Source organism: Ambystoma mexicanum, chromosome 1q, assembly GCF_040938575.1.
Source record: "Ambystoma mexicanum isolate Mex_15411 chromosome 1q, UKY_AmexF1_1, whole genome shotgun sequence".
Taxonomy (NCBI): domain Eukaryota; kingdom Metazoa; phylum Chordata; class Amphibia; order Caudata; family Ambystomatidae; genus Ambystoma; species Ambystoma mexicanum.
The window spans coordinates 653,331,325-653,354,375 of NC_090922.1; positions in this window are offsets into that span (position 1 = coordinate 653,331,325).

Below are 23,051 nucleotides of genomic sequence, written 5' to 3' on the forward strand. Positions count from 1 at the left end.
GTGACTCACAGTTCCCTTGAGGAAGTCTTGTATGTTTCCACTTCTAGTTTCTGTGCATAAAGGAAGACAAATCTTGTAAGTCTGGGTGTAGTGGTAAAGAGAAGAAGGTGTTCTTCAAGTCTATGACCGTGAAACAGGCAGCTTCTGCCGGAATGCTGGACAAAATTGTTGCTGGATTCAGGACCAGAGGATACTCTGTATCTACAATGTGATTAGGAGGGCTCAAGTTCTGGATGAAATGCCATGACCCCCCTTATGCTTTCTTAACATGGTACACAACCGTGTTGCATGGTGAGTCTAATGGTATTAGGATGCCTCTCTCCACTAGTCCTACAATCATCTCATAGATGCCCTCATCTGCCTTTTTTGAGAGTGGGTACTGTTTGGCTCTGGGTAAAATTGCTTCTCGTTTCAGCTTTATCTTCACTCCTCCTATTCCTTTCAGAAGCCACACATCATAGGGACTTGTGGTCCATAGGATGATGGGCAACCTGGCCAGATCCTCCTCACAGAAAGATGGTGGTGCTTACTGCACCATTACCATCCTCTGTGGTACCTCTCTGTAGTGTATCTTCACCCAGTATGTCATACTCCTCTCGAACACCATCTGGTGCTCTAACCTTTCATCTCTAAATAGTTCTTCATCTGACACTGTGGTCAACTGGTACCCTTCTGCTATGGCGATCACTGCTTGCCACGACCATCCTGTGTCATCCATTCCATGTACCACTATCCATTTGTCCCTTACAACTACTGCCTCGATCTCTTTTCGTCCTATTGTCCCTTTTGCCTAATCCAATGGTAGCTCTGGTTTGAACAAATATTCATTTGGAACGTGCCACATCTTCCCTTGACTCCCTGGAAGCCATGCAATTGCAATCTCAATCCCGTACTGGAACAGCTCCTCATCTACTGGCACCCGCCACTATACCTTCTGTGCACAATAGGCTTGAATGATCTCTTGTACTTTAAGAAAGTATATCTCTGGTGCAGAGTACACTATCCCCTTTTCTGTGAATAAAATTGTCACATTCTGTCTGCTCATGATGTCTCGTCCCAGTATATTTACAGGTGTTTGTTGAGAGAATACACACTGAGAGGCACTTGAGAGCCAGGTAAATATCTGTACTTTGATTAAAAAGTATACTTATAACTCTGAACTCGGGATTGGCGTATTTTATTTTGGTGGTACTAAGCCTCAATATTTCCTTTGGTCTTTCAGATGGCACCCGAATAGGGACCCTCAAGATTGATGTCACCTCACTGAACAGGAGAAGCGGCTATCGGACCGGGATCGTAGAGTGAAGAGGCCCCTTGTATGCGACGCGACACCTCGGCAGTACTGCACGATCCAATCCCCGGTTGGTGAGCAAGCAGTTCGAGAGGACATCTTGACCAGGGTGCCCATATTGAGAGAGGTTCTTTGCTGAAATCGCCAACCATGATGATAATTTGTAATCTGATTGGACCTCCTTTGTGCCACGATTCCTAAGAATCCTTATATTGGTTGCAGACGCCAGGTAACACCAGTAATCTGATATGCCTGGGAAATTGTCATCCTGTTTCAGGGTATTATTCCGAAGAGATAGACAATCTTTGGGACGAGGCCAACCGGTGCCACCCGTTGGGTCGCCGGCTTGTTTAATGTACTGTAAGTATGGCATAAATAGTATTGTATTTAATTATATTTGGCACAGACAAACTAAACATGTTTCTGAACTTCGGTGGCCAGTTCATGGTAGTTTTGAAATTGCCCGTTTAGAGTATTTAGTATCTATATTGTTGATGAAAAAGGATAGGCCTGCAGCATTTGATGCAATTAAAGATTGGAGAAAGAAAGCTATGCAGCAACTCAGAAGTAAAGAAATGCATGCAGGTACGCACATGATAATGCTGAAAGAGCACTATTGTATAAGCAACAGAAGCAGTCTGACACTATTATAAGTATGGATAGGGATTTTTCACTTGATGTGCAAAAGATATATCCGTCTCAGGATTTTCATACCTCAGATGAACTGATTAATAAACTGTTAAATGAACATGGAAATGTTCTACTGCACCTCCTCCTTATGTGCCTCCCCCCGCTGTTGCTCCTCCTCCTGTTGTAGTTCCTCCTTCTCCTTCTGTTGTTCCTCTTCATGTTGTTGTTCCTCTTCCTGCTCCTCCACCCTTACTGACAGTTGTTGTTCCCTTAATTTTGTCTCCACCGCCAGCGTTAGTATCGCTGCTACCTAATGAACAAGATTTGTCTGAACTTTCTTATCCAAGTGCTTCTGCTCCACTTGTAGTGGTTGAAGGGGCGGGAGCTGATTCAAGAATAGTGACTCGTGGTACAGTATCTAAAGCTAGAAAAAGAGAATTGTATGCATGAACTAAAAAATATATAGAAGAGGGTGAAGAATCAGCTGTTTTAGTTGTGATTTCTGTCCAAGAAAGTATTTGGAGTGATTTGACGGACGTGAATGTTCCAAAAGGGTTGAGGGATTTTCATATCCTTGCCCACTCAAGAGACACTGCGAAGAAAGTACATGAGCATGTTGAGAAGGTATTTGAGTTTAAAACGGAGCTAGATTGGTTACAGGAAGATGAATTAGATGGTAATAGACTGGAAGCCTCATATGTGCAGAAGTGATTTCTTCATCCATTGAAACCAATGAGTGAAGCTCTTAGATGGATTTTGGATGTTTCAATTTCTCCCATTGAAGTGCATGAAATGTTTAGTCAGTATGCTCCGGCAATGCAAAGGAAAGTGTTACAGGTGATGGTAGAGTATCTACAAGATGAGTTTTTGAAAAGAAAGGTTTGTTGTCCCGCAGATTTGATGGTCTTTTGTAAAAAAGCATGCTCGCCCGATATGGCTTTGACTGCTTTTTCACTTGATTTAGCTTTGTTGCTTAATAAGCGTGCAGAATTGCCTACATTACAATTGCAGATGAGGGAGGTTCCTCTGATATTTGTTCCGAAAGTAGAAATTCCAGCAAATGCTGCAGCAGGCACACCAGCTACTACTATTGAAGCACACTATGGGCCTCATTACACGGTAGGCGGTGGACCAAGGTGCTATTGGCACCTTGGTCCATGCCGGTAAAATAATTCCCCCTCCCCCATTGCCCTTCCCCATTTTTGCCCCATACAGCATAATGGGAATGGGGAAGGTGCTAATTACGGTACCGCAAATTGTGGTACCGTAATTAGCACCCTGGTCCCTTTGCGGGTTGGTTTTTAATGCCTGCTAAAAAGCAGGTGTTAAAGTACCAACCCACAAAGGGACCTCGTAGTAAGGCGGTAAGGGTTAACGGTGACCGGTACCATTACCGGTGACCGTTAACCCTTACCGCCTTCCGTGTAATGAGGCCCTATGTCTCACAGTTTGTCCATGTCCCATTTTCTAGACAGGAAGTGACTACCATCAGACAAATGATTCCAGATATTAGGAAGAATGCAACAGGATTTTATAAAGAAATTGACTCTGTCTTTCATTCATCAGTTTTCTCGTTGAGTGATAGAAATTTGCTGTTTCCCATGATAATTCCTGCTGATTTAAGGAAGCAGATTAGAACTGTAGATGATCAGGCAGGGATGGGTGATACATTGGTTAAATTGGTGTGAATAGATGGGGAAAGGAATGCTGGTTAGAAACCGCCACAGGAGATACTAATGTTGCCAGACAGAATAGTTGCTAAACTAAAAACTCTGGTTCCCGAGAAAAGAATCATATGGGACAAGCTTACGGCTTGTGTACAATTGAAGTCAGAGGGTGGTATTTTAACAGATTTGAGCAAGTGTTTTCAGACTTTAGTGGTCAAGACTTGAGTATGAAGTCAGGGAAAAGGCTATTTGTAGACAAGTTTGTACGCAGATTATTGCCTGAAATTCAATCACAGATAATGACTTCTGAAAGCGCTTGGCAAGCAAAATCACAATCTAAAGTATTACATATGGCTCAGTACGATGAAAATCGAGTTAATTCAGAGAAGGAAAGAGTGGAAAAGAAGAAGGGAGACTTGAAAACTAGAGTACTGTTGCAGCAGATTGCTAGAGGAGCCAGAGGTGGGAATATACAGTTTAGAGGGCAATTTACACCACAGAGCATTATGCAACTGGGTCCTGTACACATAAACCAATGTGCCTAATGCAGACAAGAAGGTCATTGGCAAGCACAATGCCTGATCTTTCAGCAGAGAAATCAAACAGCACGTATGGTGTCATGGGTAGACGATCTAGAGGCCGTCCTGGGGTAGGGGGTCCTGGTAGAAGTCAGTTTGCTCAGAATCAACAGTCACCTTCACAGGATATTTAGCAACATAGTTTTAATAGTGGGAACATATTCGATAATCCTTCCACTGTGTATTTTTCCGAGGATCTTGCAATTGATGATATACTGTTCCATTAGGACATCCTGAAGCAGGGTCTGGAACCAGTGACTATTCCCGTAGATCAGTAAGGGCCCTACGTTGAAATGAAGGTGGGGAATATGGAGCATCTATTTTTGATAGATACAGGAGCACAGACGTGTTCTATTGATCATTCACAGGTTCCAGATATTCTCCTGTCAGGGCAGAGTAACATTTCTGTAGGGTTCTCTGGTACACCAGTAATTAGTCCTGTCTCTCAGCCGGTACCGATTTCACTAGGTACATTTACAGATTCATGTCCATTTCTTTTGACGAAAAATAGTGGTGAAAATTTGTTGGGATTGAATTTGTTGAAAGAATTGAATGCTGTAATTTACTGTTCTCCGGATGGAGTGTATTTAATGATTTTGCCTCAACAAACTTCAGTTCCACATTTTTTGTCTAAAACTCTACCACCCAAATTGAATAAGGTTCCAACATGTCTATGGGCAGTTAATGACAATGACTTTGAGATTTTACCAATTGAACCAGTTAAAATGGTGTTGAAACCAGGTGTTAAGTTACCGCGTATTCTGCAATATAAGATTTCGATTGAAGGTGAGCAGGCTTTAAAGAGTATTATTTCCGATTTTTTACACATTGGTGTGATTGATGAAATTGCAGGGAGCGTGTGTAATAGTCTGATTCTACCTGTGTATAAGAAAGGGGATACTGTGATTCCTTTTCGCTTCATTATTGACTTACACGCTATTAATAAGCTTGTTGCTCATGAGTTTCCGATTGTACCTGATGTTACTATAATACTGACCATGATTCCAGCCTCAGCTACTCATTTTAGTGTTGTAGATTCAGAGAATGCCTTTTTCACTATTCCTGTACTTGTTGACAGCAGATATTTGTTTGCGTTCACCCTAGGAGGATGCTTGTTTACATTTACTCGTGTGCCACAAGGGTGCACTGAGAGTCTAAGCATTTATAGTAGAGCATTGAAGGAACAGCTTGATACACTTGAGTTATCTTCTACTTGCACGTTGTTGCAGTATGTAGACGATTTGCTTCTACCTGCTTATTCCGAAGTTGCTTGCAAGGAGGGCACCGTATTGCTACTTATTCATTTAGCAGAATATGGGCAGAAGGCTTCAATAAAAAAGTTTCTGTATTGTCAACAGGAGGTCGCCTGTTTAGGCTACCTCTTGTTGAAGGAGGGAAGAAAACTGACACCTGAACGGATACAAAGCATCTCTAACATGATTGTCCCAAATACACAGAAAGAGGTCAGAGCCTTAATAGGTATGGCTTCATACTGTAGACAGTGGATCCCAATTTTTTCATTAATGATAAAATTTATGCTGACATTGACAAAGAAGGGCATTTCTTTGCCTTTACCATGGAACATGGATTGCCAGAAAGCTTTTGATCTGCTCAAGGCTGCGTTGCGTTCAGTGCCAGTTTTGGGCACACCAAATTATGAAAAGATCTTTTTATTATATGTGCATGAATGTGAAGGATGTGCTTTGGCTATTTTAATGCAGGAACATGGGGGTAAACATCGACCATGCAGTTATTTTTCCTCCACGTTAGACCCTGTTGCATGCGCTTTGCTGAGATGTTTGAGAGCTGTTGCTGCTGCTGCTGCATCTGTAAAACAAAGTGAGGGTATCGTTCTGGGTCACTCTTTAACTGTGATGGTACCTCACTCTGTAGACGTTCTACTAAACAGAATGCAGATGCAACATCTCACATCAGCACAACTAACTAGGTACAAGCTGATTCTATTTGCACCGCATATCCAAATTAAGAGATGTTTCTCATTAAATCCGGCCAAACTATTGCCTCTTTCGCAAGAAATTGATTGCATTGACAAAATGTCACATGACTGCCTCTATACCACAGAACAAGAGACTAAGGGCAGAATTGATCTAAGCGATATACCTCTAAAGAATCCACAAGTGGAGCTGTTTTGTGATGGCTCCTGCTTCAAACGTCCGGATGGTACATCCACTGCTGCTTACACAATCACTACATTAAGCACTATAGTGGAAACCAAACGAATTCCACATAATTATGCACAGGCTGCAGAGATTATTACATTGATTAGAGCTTGTGAACTTGCTGAAGGGCTTAGTGTGAATATATTCACAAAGAGCCAATATACCTTCGGAGTGGTGCACAACTGTGGTCGACTATGGGCTGAGAGGGGTTTCTTGACCTCGCATGGAACTAAGATACAGCATGGCACTCTAATAGTTCAGCTACTTTCAGCACTTGTGCTTCCTACACAATTAGCAATAATGAAGTGTGCAGCATACCAGAAAATAACAGACGATGTGGGAAAAGGAAGCGCTTTCAGTGATAGAATAGCCAAACAGATTGCCACCGATTTACATTCCAAAATGTATGTGTTGGATGCAAAAAAAGGGGTCACTAACACTTGTGTGATAGATGAAGCAATTGGTTGCATAAAAGAAATTCAGGCTGACGCTACTCCAGATGAAATTAAACAGTGGGCTGAGGGTCCAGCAAGTTTAGATGATGAGGGTTATTGGGTAGATAATGAAAACACAAAAATGGATACTAACCAATGCCTATGTTACCGCTATGGTGACAATGGCTAATGGTCCAACACACATATGTGCCAAAAAGATTTCCAAATTGTTAGATCCTGTATGGTATAATACCAATGCAGACGACTGCACAATCAAAGACAGGGCTATGTCCTTATTAAATTGTCATGGGGAGACCAGTCAACATATGGAAGATGTCAAAACCCAAGTTATTGAAGGATGATGAGCATATACTTCTTTCTGAATATTGTGACCAGTTAACTCAAAACTTGTATTTGCTTCATCAACAGGTGCGAGAAGCCCTCCCAGTAAAATACGAGGGTCCAGGTCCTCGACTTCGAACCGGTGACTGGGTTCTACTAAAAGCCTTTGATAGAGCCGCCTGTCTTGCACCTCGCTGGAGAGGACCACACCAAGTCCTCTTGGCCACACAGACTGCTGTTCAAGTCAACGACAAGAAGAACTGGATCCACGCGACACAGGTAAAGAGGATTCCTTTTCCTCTGGCCTATGTCAAAGGTTGATTTTGATACTGACAACAAACCTGTTGTAATCGACACCAACGGTGTCCCAGAAAACCTTCCTGGGCCCATGGGGCCTGGGGAGACTGCTGCTTTGTCTACAAAAGTTCTCCCTGAGCCCGTGGGGCCTGGGTAGATTGTTGCTTCTTCTCCAAATTCTTCTTCACCATCGAGCAATCTTGCTTCCCCTTCCTCATTGTCTTCATTGCCTTCAGGAAATGACAACATTTTGTTTGCAGATCACACCATACCTGGAGTCTTAAGGTATGATCTGCGACCAGGAAATCGAACTTACAGTACAGCATCCGCTGTGCCTACAAGAAACCATTGTAGAGCCAGTGCCTCGTCACTCTTCTGCCAAAAATAAATAAGAGGCGGGGAACGGCAAAGTTACCTTCAATCAACATAGGCCACGTGATCAGGAGCCACCGACGGATGAACTAAAAAAGCCAAAAGGAGAGGCTTCTTAACAGACTCTGAGAAACAATCCCCAATTGTAAAGCCACTCGTACGGAAATTAATGTTGGTCACTTCTCTGATATTGAATCTGTCCATCAAGGGTTATGGTCCGCAAGGACCAAATGTTTACTGGTCACAATAGCAGTTTGTTTAGTCATTGTATTTTCATTTGGATTTTGGTATCTGTTAAAGATTGCGTCTCTTGGGCGCTGAGTACCTGGGCTTCCGGTAGTTGTTCTTGATGAGGTCGCCAGGCTGTCCGACAGGTGATTGAAGAATATGAGACGCGAGAAACCAGCACACCCCTTCCCCTAGAGTCAACAGGGTTAGAGGTGGACCAGCTCCCAACGCCACTAAAGTGCACCTTCTTGGTTCTTGCAGTGTTGGAGCAGTGTAGCAAGATAGAATTGCGGACGGAATACCGTGGTGTTCCCAGGGGATGCAAATAACCGGAGGAGGCAGGCAAGTCTTGGAAGGCGAGGCAGTAGAGCAAGACTGTAGCGGGCACAACAGTAGAACAAGGCTGGAGCAGGCTGGAGCAGGCAAGGAATGGAGGGCAGGCTGGAGCAGGTGAGGACTGAAGGGCAGGCTGTAGCAGGTGGGGACTGAAGGGCTGGCTGGAGCAGGCAAGAACTGAAGGGCAGGCTGTAGCAGGTAAGGAATGAAGGGCAGGCTGGAGCAGGCAAGGACAGGAGAGCAGGCTGGAGCTGGTAAGGACTGGAGCTGAAGCAGCGAGGCTTCAGGAGCGAAGACACGATCCGTGAAACAAACCGCATTGAGACGCGGTGAGTTTCAGGATCATGCGCCTTAAATAAGACCGGCAGCACTCGGGAGGCTTGGAACGCAAGCCGTGTTATCCCCGAGTGCTGCCGCGTCCGAAACGAGGCTTGGCAAGCAAGCTTGTGGTTTCCCAAGCGTCTCGAGCACTGCGCATGCGCGAAGACCAAGACGCGGTCTTCCGCGCATGCACAGGCCCCGGGACACAGAAACCCCGGAAGCGCCGGGTGTCGCGGACAACCGCGAACCCCCCAACCGGTATCGGGGATAACAGCGCCAGGATGGGGCGCGTCGGAATCCATAACCGCGCCCCCTCCGACAGGTAAGTGAGGTGGAGGTGGTGACACTACGCCCCCTCCCAGAAGGCCCAGGAGCCCCTGGTTTCCACGGAAAGCGGCGATAGAAATCACGGATCAGGCGGGGGGCATGCACATAACTGCGTGGTTCCCAAGTTCTATCACAGGCTGGGTAACCCTTCCAGTCCACCAAATACTGGAGCACTCCACGCCTGAAGCGAGAATCGCAAATTTCCTGTACCTCGAATTCGGGAGACCCCTGGACAACAACAGGTGCGGGACGAGGGGCAGAACGGCCAAACGTGTCCACCACATATGGCTTCAACAGGGAGACGTGAAAAACCGGATGCACCCGCCAAGTTTGAGGCAATTGCAAACGGAAAGCCACAGAAGACAGGCGTTTAGTGATTCTGAAAGGGCCAAAGTATCGGGGAGCCAATTTGGTGGGTAAATTACGAATGGGGAGATGCTTGGAGGACAACCAAACAAGATCCCCAACCTGGAAAGCAGGTTCCGGTGTCCTTCCCTTATCAGCCTGTCGCTTCATCCGTGCCTGTACTTCCGCCAAAGTACTGTGAGCCAAGGAGTGTTGATCCTGAATGGAAGTGACGATCCAATCAGCGGAGGGAACCGTACTAGAAGGTACAGGACAAAAGGGTACCAATTTAGGATGTAAGCCAGACAAACAGAAAAACGGACTCAGGCCCGTAGCTGAATGAACGGTATTGTTATAGGAGACCTCGGCAAAAACCAGATGGGACTTCCAGTTAGATTGAGTGGCATTGGCAAAACAGCGAAGATTTTGTTCCAGAGTCTGGTTAGTCCTCTCAGTCTGGCCGTTGGTATGAGGATGATAACCAGAACTGAGTGCACGATGGATGCCGAGATGACTGCACAATTGACTCCAAAAAGATGACAGGAATTGAGACCCTCGGTCGGATATAATTTTTTGCGGCAGTCCGTGTAACCTGTATATCTCCAGAAGAAATGCCGATGCCATCTGTGTAGCGGTTGGTATTTTAAGGAACGGAACAAAATGTGCTGCTTTGGAAAAGCAGTCCACCACAACCATAATGCAGGTATATTCTTCAGACGGAGGGAGTTCTACGATGAAATCAACTGCTATGGTGTGCCAAGGGTAAGGAGGGATCTCGGTGGGATGAAGCAACCCTAGGGGCCTCTTCCTAGGAATCTTCACCTGGGCACACACAGGACAACTCTTTACGTAACGTTCAATATCATGGGCCCAACCTGGCCACCAGAACTGTCTGGATATTAATTCTCGAGTTGCTCCAATACCACGATGGCCACCAACTCGGGAGTCGTGAAACCCCTGAAGCACAAGAGCTCGAAGAGAGGTTGTGGGAACATATAGCCTGTTCCGGAAGAAAAGTAGTCCATTCTCTTCAGTAACCTGAGGATTCCTTATGAGGCCTTCCCGATCAGGATCGGTACTAGTGTCTTGTAGAATCATCTGGAGATAAGGTGATAAGGTGTATAAGAAATGCTTTGGGGATATAATTGGCTCCTCCCTGTACTGCTTTCTAGCTTCTACCTCCAAGGATCGGGACAAGGCATCGGCCTTTACATTGCGAGCACTGGGGATGTATGTGATATGGAAGTCATAGTGGGAGAAAAAAAAGGCCCATCGGGCTTGGCGAGAGGTGCGGCACTGAAGAGACTTTAAGTACTGTAAATTTCGGTGGTCTGTACGTACTTCCACAGAATGCCGGCCTCCAAGGAGATGATGTCTCCACTCTTCGAATGCAGTTTTTATTGCCAATAGTTCTTTCTCGATTACTGCATAATTCTGTTCGCTAGGCGTGAGCTTGCGGGAAAAGTATGCCACAGGGTGTTCCACACCGGTTTCTGGTTCCATTTGCAAAAGGACAGCACCCACGGCAAGATCGGAAGCGTCGGCTTCTACTATGTAAGGCACTTCGTCATTAGGATGACGCAAAATGGGAGCAGTACTGAAGGCTTGTTTCAAGACGTTGAAAGCCTTGGTTGCTTGTGTATTCCAGACAAAAAGCGTCTTACTGCTAGTTAGTCGAGTTAAGGGAGCCGTGAGTTGAGAAAAATGGGGTATAAATTGCCGATAAAAATTAGCAAACCCCAAAAATCGTTGTAGGGACTTTATATCAGAAGGTTGAGTCCAAACTTGAATGGCTTGTACCTTGGCCGGATCCATGAATATTCCAGTGCCACTGATCACATAGCCCAGGAATTCCATCTTTTTCTGATGAAAAGAGCACTTCTCAAGCTTAACGTACAGGTGGTTCTGGGACAAACGTCGAAGTACCTCTCGAACGTGTTCTACATGTTGCTTCAGGGAGACAGAAAAAATGAGGATATCATCGAGATACACCCAAACTGATATCCCGATTAGATCACAAAAAACGCTATCCATAAAACGCTGAAAGACAGCCGGGGCATTGCACAAACCGAATGGCATTACCCGGTATTCGTAACGCCCGAAAGGAGTCTTAAAGGCCGTCTTCCATTCATCTCCCTCTTTGATTCGTATTAAGTGATAAGCGCCTCGTAGATCCAACTTAGTGAACACCTGGGCAGTTCGAAGGGACTCCATGATGCTTCGAATCAATGGCAATGGATACCTATCTTTTCTTGTAATGTCATTTAATTGACGGTAGTCAATACAGGGTCGTAAGGTTCCTTCCTTCTTCTTCACGAAGAATAGCGGGAATCCAGCTGGTGATTTCGAGGGAGTGATATAACCCTTCCTAATACAGTCTGACAAGTATTCTTGAAGAACTGCCTTCTCAGTAAGGGACAGGGCGTATACCTTCCCATGAGGTATCACTGAACCAGGTGCTAATTCGATAGTACAGTCAAACGTTCGATGAGGCGGCAGTGGAATGTCTTCGGGTTCAGAAAATACTGGCTGGAATTCGGCATATTCCTGAGGGACAGACAACAGGGCACAAAATTCAGGAGAGCCAGTACCCCTCGTGAGGGGTATGGTTGAGATCTCCCTTCCTAACACACCGGCCGAACAGCAATCCTGGAGACAGAGAGCGGAGGTGAAATCCAAAAGACGAGCTCCCCAATTGATGGTAGGACTATGGTGAAGAAGCCAAGGTAAACCCAAGACCACGGGATAGGAGGGTGATTTGATGACATCCAAGGCGATCTCTTCCCCATGTTCTTTAATCTGCATATGGAGACACATGGTTTGTTGGCTGATTGGACCGGAAGATAAAGGGGTTCCATCGATGACCTCGACTGGCAAGACACTTCTCCGGGGTAGCAAGGGTATTCCTTGGCTAATTGCAAATGTCTCGTCTATGTAATTCCCAGATGCTCCACAATCCAGTAAGCCCAGCACCTCTGTCTTCTTGTTAAACCATGACAACTTGATCCTCACCACCAGTAAAACAGCCGGTTGCATGGGCTGAAATGAAAAGGCGGAACTGGAAAGGACTGAATACGGATCTAGACCTGTCGTTGCCCTTCCAACTGACGACAGGCCAACTAGTTTTCCGGCTTTCTTTGTGGGCGTAAAGGACAAGTACCCAAGAAATGCCCAGCAGCCCCACAGTACAGGCAAAGTCTTAGATTCCGTCTGCGTTTCCGTTCAGCTTCCGAGAGCGGACCCCTAACGGCTCCCAACTGCATGGGTTCGGGGCCGGAATCCGAAAGTCCGGAATTACCAGTTTGAACGTTGGGTGGTCTTGTGAACAGCCGTTCAGCTCGTCGTCTCTCACCCTTCCGTTCCGCCAATCGATGGTCTATTCGCAACACTTGTTCAATTAATTGTTGCAAGGTATCAGGTTCAGGAATGTGGAGCAATTCATCTTTGTACTCCTCTCGTAGACCTCTTCGGAACAAAGTCTTTTAAGTTATCTCAGGCCACTGGGAGTCAGTTGCCAACTGACGGAAACGGCCGATGTAAGCTATAATATCCATAACACCCTGTTTTAGTTCCATCAACTGATTCTGAGCGGCGGAGGCTAGATTAGGTGACTGAAAGACCTCCAGAAATGCCTTTTCAAAAGCTGCAAAGTCATTGAGTATGGGACTATTGGCAGACACCAATGGAGCGGCCCAGGCCAGGGCGTTTCCCGTCAAATTCCCCAGGATGTATCCTATCTTGGCTTTATCGGAATTGAAATGAGAGGTTCTGAACAGGAAATGTATTCTGCAATGATTGCAAAACTCTGCCACTCGTCTCGGGTCGCCGTCGAACTTGATGGGCGTAGTCTGGGACATAGCCCCTTCTCCCTGGGACGCTACCCCAGAGGCTTGTGACACCATCTGTCTTAGACTGATGTTCTCTTGACGGAGTGCTGTCATTTCAGCCCGAAGAACACGCATCTCTTCCCGGAGATCTTGAGCCTCGTCCATCTTGAAGTCGGAAGGTAGGCGTCTCAATCTGTTAAAGATTGCGTCTCTTGGGCGCTGAGTACCTGGGCTTCCGGTAGTTGTTCTTGATGAGGTCGCCAGGCTGTCCGACAGGTGATTGAAGAATATGAGACGCGAGAAACCAGCACACCCCTTCCCCTAGAGTCAACAGGGTTAGAGGTGGACCAGCTCCCAACGCCACTAAAGTGCACCTTCTTGGTTCTTGCAGTGTTGGAGCAGTGTAGCAAGATAGAATTGCGGACGGAATACCGTGGTGTTCCCAGGGGATGCAAATAACCGGAGGAGGCAGGCAAGTCTTGGAAGGCGAGGCAGTAGAGCAAGACTGTAGTGGGCACAACAGTAGAACAAGGCTGGAGCAGGCTGGAGCAGGCAAGGAATGGAGGGCAGGCTGGAGCAGGTGAGGACTGAAGGGCAGGCTGTAGCAGGTGGGGACTGAAGGGCTGGCTGGAGCAGGCAAGAACTGAAGGGCAGGCTGTAGCAGGTAAGGAATGAAGGGCAGACTGGAGCAGGCAAGGACAGGAGAGCAGGCTGGAGCTGGTAAGGACTGGAGCTGAAGCAGCGAGGCTTCAGGAGCGAAGACACGATCCGTGAAACAAACCGCATTGAGACGCGGTGAGTTTCAGGATCATGCGCCTTAAATAAGACCGGCAGCACTCGGGAGGCTTGGAACGCAAGCCGTGTTATCCCCGAGTGCTGCCGCGTCCGAAACGAGGCTTGGGAAGCAAGCTTGTGGTTTCCGAAGCGTCTCGAGGACTGCGCATGCGCAAAGACCAAGACGCGGTCTTCCGCGCATGCGCAGGCCCCGGGACACAGAAACCCCGGAAGCGCCGGGTGTCGCGGACAACCGCGAACCCCCCAACCGGTATCGGGGATAACAGCGCCAGGATGGGGCGCGTCGGAATCCATAACCGCGCCCCCTCCGACAGGTAAGTGAGGTGGAGGTGGTGACAGTATCTAGAAAGTGTGCATCCGCTTGACAATTTATTACAGACTGCAAGTATCCCTACTGTGCCTTCGCCTTATGTGCATTTGCACACTTTTCTTCCGTAAAACCTCCAACATAGAGGAGGTTATCATAATAACACTATTTTAATGACTATGAACGCTACCAATGCGATTCTAAACAAAACAAATTGCTGGGTGTGTTTGTATTTGCCACAACATGGGGAAAGGGGACTAGGCTGGTATATTCATCCTTTCCCTTTAACTACTGCTTGCTATGCCTCACTTAGGGCACTATTCTTTGGCCGTTGGAATGACAGTACTTCTGGGAACTTTGATGTGACTAATCTAATTGAATTTAAGAAATGAGTCTTAAGACCTTTGGGATGTACTCTCTTTGCAAATAAGAGCAAACTCAATGTTGCTTCTATTAGGCCTTCTGACATATTTTTTAGACCTTTACAATCATTAATCACCTTCAAGATGGATCCCGTAGGTAATAGGGATGCCGTGCCTTCTTCTTATACTATCAACCATAGTCCAGAAACTGTTTCATTCTGCATACAAAGGGAGGTTCCCGACCAATGGGTACATTTGAGGGATGCACGAATATTGCAGTGTTAACTAGTGAGAATAGACCTTTGTATGAGATCCTGTTTACTTTGTTTGCGGCAGTGAGGCCTATCCATGGTTACCCAGAGATTGGCAGGGTACTTGTTACTTGGGGATATTGTTGCCAGGAGTATATATTGCCACCACCACCGAAGTTTCTAGAGCTCATCCAAAGCGGGATGAGAATGGTGATACTCCTTCACAAGTCTTGGGTGATGTTGCAAAATCCTTCATGCCATTCTGGGAATAGATAATGAATTCCTAGGATATTAGAAGATTAGTAAGGGTATTGGAGACAACCATCAATAGGACCACTGATATTTTGTACAACATGACGCTAGAGCAAAAGGGAATTAGATTAGTAGCCCTCCAAAATAGAATAGTGTTAGACATCATTTTAGCTGAGCATGGTGGTGTATGCAAAATGGTGGGATCTGCATGTTGTGTTTTTGTACCTGATTCCCCTCCTACCATATTTAAGACAATCCAGAACTTACATACCTTAAGTACTGAAGTACATGTTCCCGAGGGAAACTGGATTATGAGTATATGGTTCTAGAATTGTTTTTGTGATCTTGGGGTTGGAAAATCTTTGCTGTCTTAATGGTGATCCTTGGTATTTTTCTGTTCTATTGTTGTTGTATACAATGTCTGCCGGTCATCTGTTCCATGATAGGAGGATGTTGTGCACAAGTAATAGGTACACTAGGACCTAAGATACAAATGCCTGAAAAAGCAACCAATGTCTTAGTAATGCCAGAAATTGCTATCAAAGAGTTAATGGCGATTGATGTCTCTGAAACTATTGACTCAGGGTGTTTTCATAGCGAAACTTGGTCTTTGTTCAGCCAAAATGTTTGAAATATGCTCTTGCCTTAGGCCAAAAGGAGGGTTTGTCAAACTATATTCACATAATATTATGAACATTGGCCTAAGCATTTGTACAGAAAACCACACTTAATCAGACTTGAATAGAGTTGACTTCACTGCCATCTTAGAACCATCCGCCATTTTGATTGTAACCACTGCTTGCCACGACCATCCTGTGTCATCCATTCCATGTACCGCTATCCATTCGTCCCTTACAACTACTGCCTCAGTCTTTATTGGTCCTATTGACCCTTTTGCCTCATCCAATGGTAGCTCTGGTTTGAACAAATATTCATTTGGAACGCTCCACATCCTCCCTTGAATCCCTGGAAGCCATGCAATTGCAATCTCAATCCTGGAACAGCTCCTCTTCTACTGGCACCCCCCTCTGGCAGAAGTGCACAATGGGCTTGAATGATGTTGTGTACGTTAAGAAAGTGTATCCCTGGTATAGAGCACACTATCCCCTTGTCTGTGAATAAAAATGGTTATGTTCTGTCTCCTCATGATGTCTCGTCCCAGTATATTTACAGGTGTTTGTTGAGAGTAAAGTAAAGCCAAGGAACATTCATGTTCCCCTATTGAAAGGGAGATATTGTCTGTAAAAGGAACCACTGGCCGAGCCCCAGAGAATCCTGGAGTGTCCATGGCATCGCCTGACAACTTAAATGTTCCCTCTCGAATGCAGGACCTAGTTGCCCCTCTGCATACAAGGAAAGAAAAGGTTTTGTCACCTATCACCACCCCTATGAGAGGTTCCTCCGCATGGTTGGGTGTGATTGCCATAATGGAACATATCAAGTCTGTCTGTGGGCTGTCCTATTGAGGGTATAAGTACATCCGATTGTCTGAAAATTGGTTATTCCCTTCCATGGTGAACTCTGCCAGTTTTCTAACGGGACCGTTGCCATGTAGTTCATGTGTGCCATTGTCCCATTATTTTGTTGTATGCTGTTCTGTATCTGTATCACCTGCTGTGTGCTTCCTCGATTCTGGGGTGATTGCAAATACTGTGGTATGGGTGTGTGGATCTGTGGTATCTGTTGCATGGGCCTGTGTGCCTGCGGATGTGCATTCAGCATCGTTCCCTGGTATGGCTGTGGTTGGTCCTGTGTGTAATAGTCGTCCTGGTCCTCCTGATATGCTTGCTGGTACTGTGCTCCCCAACTCTGCTATATCCTTCTCCTTCTGCATGCTCTTGAAATGTGCCCCATCTGCCTGCACGTCAAACATTGTGGTGGCTCCCTCCCTTGCCCTTGGAAACCCCTGTATAGTCCCCTGGGCCCTGCTGCACCTGTGGCCCATATCCTCAAAAATCCCCTGGGACACCCCCTTGGTTGTGATGTATCTGTGGCCCATACACGTGTCCTCTTGGTGTCCCCCCTCTTCCTTGAAACCCTTGTTACATGTTCTCCCACCCCATGAATCCTCCCCCTACGAGCGGCGATGTGTACTGCTGCTGTTGTGTCCCTTGTGCACCTGCATTTGTCAATACTGCCCCTTCCAATGTATACTTTGATAATTTATTCTGCACTCATTTTGCTTCCTCTAGTTTCCTATCCTCAGCCTATTTCCTAATTTTCTCCTGTAGGATCCTACAGTGATGCACTATCGTAAGGTTTATTTCTGGCCAAAGCTTTGCCTCCATGCCTACTAACTTCTTTAGCTGCTTCTAGACTGGTTCTGGTAGCCCCTGACATAATATGTGGTAAAATATTGCAACTCTTTTGTCCCATGTTTCTTGAGTTTCAAGGCGCCAAAGCTCTTGGATTGCCTGAATATAGTGTAAGGGGTCTTCGTCTATCTCCATTTTGAGAGCCATAATTGTACCAATGTCTGACGTGTTGGGGTATTGTGTCCTTAAGGCTTACCATGCAGCCGCTCTGTAATCTTCAATCAGCAAACCATTGTGCGCTGTGTTCTGGGTGGTCACTCCGGGGAACTCCACCCTCTTCCCTACATCATAAGCCACTTCCCCGAGGATTGCCACTAATAGTCCTTTTACGTCCCGTACTGCTAACCTCTGGCCCGCTGTCATCTTTTCCATCTCATATATCCATTTTCCATAACCTGTGGACAACAACCTACATCTCATGTTTTCCTTGTCAATGTGCTCCCATTGTATAAATTGAGGTCAACCCCCCTCCCTTCTCTAGTAGGGGCATTAGTCGCTCTTTTCAGTCTGATTTGCCTGTCAGCGTTCCTAATATCATTATACACATCTATTGGATCTGTTATGGGTATTTTGAATGCAGTCGTTGGGTCGCTCCGGGATCGTCTCCCTCAAACATGCTATAGCTGTCTCCCCCTTTCTTCACCCTGGGAGGTCTCTAAGCCTCTCTATGTATGGTACTAGGTCATCAATGTTATATAACTTGTCCACCGACCATGGTGTTTGCTAGTCCTTTCCACCTTTTGTAGCCCCTGCACTGGTCCCTCTCTCCCATGTTACCTGTTTGTCCACACCATTCCCGTGGAATGAGGCCTCTGTCACTCACCTCCCTCATCCCCACTGTTTCTTCCTTCCTCGTCTGAGCCCATGTTACTACAAAAGTCATCCACAAAGCTCAGTCTTCTAGTGGTTGTGTCTGTGTTGGGTCTCATGCTAATGTCATTGTCACTCAAGTCATATCTGCTTCCCCCCAACCCCCACAACCCCAAACCTGCTCCGTCTGATACAGTGGTAGTCCTATTCTGTTTGGTTGTGCTATCTGGCTCTGCTCGTCAGCCCCCTCCTACTCTGTCATTTCCTGTGTTCAGTGTCCATCGCGCCTTTATGTCCTGAATTACGTCCTCATCCTCGTCCTTACGTGCACTCTCCCTTGCTAGTCTCTCCACCTGCAACCTTCTTTGGTCCCTCTCTAGCAACCTGTGATTTTCTTTCTCCTCTGCCTCTCTCCATCTCTCAATCTCTTCTTGTTCTCTTCTTCTCCTTTCCCGCTCTTCTTATTCCTCTCTCTTCCTTTCTCTGTGCTCCCTCTGTAGCCCCTCTTCTCTCTGCCTCTGCCCCTTCTCTTTCTCTTCCTCTCTTCTCTCCCTGTTTCTCTCTCTAACCTCTCTTCTCTCTCTTTCCTCTCTTCTTTCTACTTCTCCTTCCTGTCTGTTTCCCCCATTATTTCACCCCAATCTGCTGCTTCGCTGCTCTCCTTAAGGCCCTCTATTGCTTTGGTTGCTCCCTCTGCTTCCCCATTCATTTTTCCTTCCAGCTACAGGAGGATTTGTCCCCCTATCCACTCATTTGTAGCAATGCCCTCTAGCCCCTCCTTCGTGCCCTTCTGCGCCTCATTGCTTGCTCCTCTGTCGGTGTTAAGCTGCCCTTTGCCTTTCGGTCCTTTTTCCCTAATATATGGTGACAGTTTATATATCAGGTTTGAATACCCCTCTGCTGCTCTTAGTTCTTGTGATGGGAACATGCCTTTTCCTCATCAGTGTCATCGGAGACCTCGATTGGATGGACATGGGAGGTAGTGGAGGGCGGGGCCGTGGGCCACTACACCTCCTGCTGGTTCAGCATCCACTGATGCCTCGCTGTGTCCCCCTATCCCTCCTGAATCATTCCCACAATTCAAATATTGCCATGCGGCTTGTTAGCTTCTTCCCCTTGTAGGTACCATGTATGTGTGTCAATAGTGATTGCTGCACATCTTTGGAGAAACCTCTGCATGGTGGTCATGGTTTTGTAAACGTTCCCTCTGTGCTTTTAGTCCATTCCATGCTGTATTTGCAAATCTTGTCTTTATAAGGTTTGACGGTCTTACACATGTCACCCCCGCATTTCTCTTGATACATTGCAATTCTTCTTGCTTTTATCTCACCTCAAATAGAGGATTTGGATAGTCCTCTGATAAGGAAAAACACAGTATAATCACAATGATTTCAAATTTGCTACTAGCGTCTCTGGCTCCACAACCTGTCAGGCGTGCTACGCACATTACCCCTCTTACAATCATTGCCTCCTTGGCACACCCACAAATCTCGCCCATGCACCTTCCACGCACCGCCACTTTTTCGCCTTGTCTGCCAATCTCAAACCTTCCAATGTTAGCTCCCCATCGCCTTGTGTTCTCCAAGTCCTATGCAACAACCTACGGGTGACGTCACCAATTTACTAAACAAGGTAGTGCTAAGAATTCAATCACAGTGCACACAATACTAAACCTTGCTCAAAAATACACACAACCCCATCACAAACCCCCCACACCTGTCTTCCTGCCTCCTAGCAGAATATACCAATATTCTCTTGTGTTTGATCTGTACCTGCTGTGTCGACTAGCAAATAATACACCTCCTTGTGACTTAACCAGTCGAATCACCTTGCACTATCTAAGTAAGCTCCCTTGCTAAACCTTACAGGGATACCATCATCTATGATCTGAGTTAAAACACCCAGTCCACAGGAAGTCCACTATTTACATATCTTCTGTCATTCGTGCCCTCAAGTCAGTAGTCTAGGTTGTTCACCAGAAGCTTTTACCACGAACCCGAATATGCCCTAACCACAAATAATGACATCTACCTCCGCCCCTGCCCCTACTTAACTTGACAATACTAGACAATACTCTTGACAATACTCTAGGATGCTAAACAATACTAAATAATTCTCCAGAATACTCGATACCCCCCTCGCAATACCAGTTGCAGTGTGGCTGGGTCAATACTTACACTACGTGGTTTGCTGACACTGCTCGGCTGCCATCCCCCACAAAGTTGCCACTTCCCCTTCCTGGTCTGCTTGATGCCTCACGAACATTCGGGCAGGATATTTTCCAGGCTGGCTCCTGACGGCCTTTCTATAGGGCACGTGTTCCCCATCTTCTCGAAACACATGAGGAGTCCTGCAGCCTCTCAGGTTCTGCGGCAGAAGAGTCAGCTATGTGCCGAGCTGGCACAGCCAACCATCCTCTGCTACCAACTTGTTGGGTAAGACTCCCAGGTAGACCAGAGGATGGCTGGGGGTCTGCCTGACCTTGAGGGTCCAAAACTCTCGCCATAATAAACGGAGGACTCAGCCAACAGCAAATAATATTGCGGTTTATTGCAAGTAAATCCAAAAGGTGTCAATACAAGTAAATGGGGATTCTCCTGTACATCTCAGCTCTCCATGGCTTGCAGTCTAATTTTCTACACATGTTACATCATGAGCTGGGCCCTTCCCTGAAAAACCTATCTCCACAGAGGATTAGGTATCGAGAGTACTATCACCTATGGGGGTACCCTATAGAGGTTGTTATATTTGTCCTCACATGTCAGGTGGCTGGCCTGTCCCCTCCCCAAGAAACTATAAAACTATATATTACATTGTTGCAGAGTAGTGGGCTTACCATTGGTTCATGTCCCTTGCCATCCACCCCTGACTTTCTAAGCTGTGATTGGTTAGAGCTGGTCTCCCCAGACCTAGGAATTTGATCGAGTTCTCAGCTCACTGTACACCTCTTCAAAGTGATGTGAACGATTATGTGTCTACATTGTAACTTGTGTGTACCACCTTTGCCTATGAGAATGCGCTCCTTAGGTTGCAACACTGCGCCGTCTGCGTCTGACTTACTGGGATCGGCTCTTCTTTTCCACCATGGGTGAATGTCCATTGTCTCGTCTGGCTGTACCACGTGCTTAGGAACCACAACATCGAGCACTTCAGCTTGCATTTATGAGGATTTATTGCATTTCTCTGCAGCTGGTGCCCTTGTCATCTGGAGATTGGAATGTGTCTGCATATCTCTGACCTTGCCTGTGAGTCTGCTCCGTGCTCTGTGCAGTCCAAGTCCTCTCTCTCGTCTCAGGCTTTGAGGCTTTCTGTAATTTTCCTTACACTCCATAATATGATTTATACGTGCTGTTGTTATACTAGGTAACCTATAAGTTAGTCACACGTGGTCCTATCAGCTTCCATATATATTCCTGTAGTTCCATAGGATTATTTCGCATACGCATTTGAAAGCTTGCTTAGGATCTCTTATGCCTTGCGCTTCTGCATTACTGCATATGGCTAATGAAAAAATAACAAAAGCGTTAACAATATGTATATGTATCTGTCCTCTAGATATAGAACTGTATAAGAATATTCATAATGTGTACAAGTGTGTGTTGTAAGGAGCTCATGGTGGCAACAGTAAAGACAGACACAAGTGATCACAGTTCAAGGGTGTTTATTAAACTGTAAATGCAGTGTGGAAAAATGCCTAACCTAAACCTAAATCTAAGATGGGAGCAAGCTTCGACCATCAAATAAAAAATAAGGCAGCCCTTGTGGCGTCTTGTCAAGTAAAAGGCCTATACTAAAAAAACTATTGACAAATTATTACAACTAATTACAGAAAGAGTGTTGGATACGGTTTTCTATAAAGAAAGAATTGTTTGCAAATAATAAATCAGCAGTTGATTGCCAGCGGTCTTCCTTCCCCAGGTTTTGAGCACGGGACAGGGTGGATCTGCTGAGCACAACACACAATTGTGCTTTCCCAGCACGAGTCGACAGTTCCGTATCGGTTATCAGATCTTTGATGGTTAAGTCTCTTTTCAATAAAAGTATATTCCCTTCGAGGGCCTGATGTATTCAGCAAAACAAACAAACAAAAACTTCCATCCAAATGAATGATGGGGTGATGACTTTCCATCCCATAGATCTCCCTCTCTCAGGCTCAGACTCCTAGGCTTCTCTCGATCGGGCTAAGGCCTTTCTTTCAGGATCTCCCTCTTTCAGACTTGGATCCCAATGTCAAGGGGGACAATCCACTTCCCCTAGTCTTACTGTTCTCCTTTCAGGATCTCCCTTTGCTGGGCGCAGATCCCAATGCCAAGGGGGACACTCCACTTCCCCTGGTCTTACAATACTTCTTGCATTCACAACTCTTAATGTCTTTTTAAGCAGTTCTTTAGGCTTTGCCCTTTTTGTCGGCCTCCCTCTGCCGGGTTCACTCTTACCAACTTTTGCAAAACAGTTCCCTGTGGACATCTCTCGGTCGGGTTCACTGATGTCAACAGACTGTTCAACATTTTGTACATGGGACTTTAGGCTTCGCCCCTTCCCTTAGCATCCCTCTGCCAGGTTCACTCTTGCCAACCTTGTCTTTCTCATTTATCTTTTGTCATAGAGGTTGCATTTGCCTTAGCATTCACAATCATCTTTCAGCCAAATACTTTCGACTACACAGAGGATTTTACAAGATCCCTGTATGACCACTTTGACCTCTCTTTGCCTTTTGCCAAGGTCTACTTGTTACAGTAGTTTCTACCATCGGGTAATCGCTCAGTTTCCTGCTTGAGCAAGGG